Here is a 736-nt window from a genome sequence, read left to right on the forward strand (position 1 = left end):
AAACTCCAAAGAGTGACCTTTGACATCCAGAGCCCAGATCAGGTGTGTCCATGTCCTCATGACGTCCTGTCTCTTGTCCTGTCAGTGCGGCTCCAGCAGGGTGGTCTACGTGGGTCAGATCCCCAGCAGTAAATACTCAGACGACGCCGTCCTGAAACTCGCCGAGCCGTTCGGGAAAGTCAGGAAGTATTTCCTCAACAGGATCAAGAAAGAGGTACGGAACCAGGACTGGACCTGGACCTGGAGACACTGCAGAGATCAGTCTGTCTCTGTCCTCAGTGTCTCAGTCTCTGTCCTCAGTATCTCAGTCTGATGTCTCTGTCCTCAGTGTCTCAGTCTGATGTCTCTGTCCTCAGTGTCTCAGTCTGATGTCTCTGTCCTCAGTGCTTCATTGAGATGGACAAAGCCGAGGACGCAGAGAGAATGGCAGAAGATTGCAAAGTTAATCCACCAAAGTTCAACGGGAAACGTCTGGTGGTCTACGTCAGCAGGAAGTACAGACAGCTCAAACACGGGTGAGCTGAAGGTTTTATATATGTGTGTGTATGTGTGTGTGTGTATATATATATATATATCTATATATATCTATATATATCTATCTATATATATATCTATATATATATATATATCTATATAATCTATATATATAATTAATTCAGTTGTATACACACGTGTGTGTGTGTGTGTGTGTGTGTGTGTGTGTGTGTGTGTGTGTGTGTGTGTGTGTGTGTGTGTG

The 736-nt window shown here is 44.8% G+C and overlaps 1 protein-coding gene across 1 annotated transcript in view; it reads left to right on the forward strand.

Annotated features, from left to right (window-relative positions):
• Positions 1 to 736, forward strand: part of matr3l1.2 (matrin 3-like 1.2) — a 22,318-nt gene that overhangs the window by 13,979 nt on the left and 7,603 nt on the right. The gene's annotated exons all lie outside the window — the stretch shown is intronic.

The sequence above is a fragment of the Seriola lalandi genome, unplaced genomic scaffold (genome assembly GCF_002814215.2).
Source record: "Seriola lalandi dorsalis isolate HSWRI2012SDOR001 ecotype SW California unplaced genomic scaffold, Sedor1 jcf7180002054963, whole genome shotgun sequence".
NCBI lineage: Eukaryota > Metazoa > Chordata > Actinopteri > Carangiformes > Carangidae > Seriola > Seriola lalandi.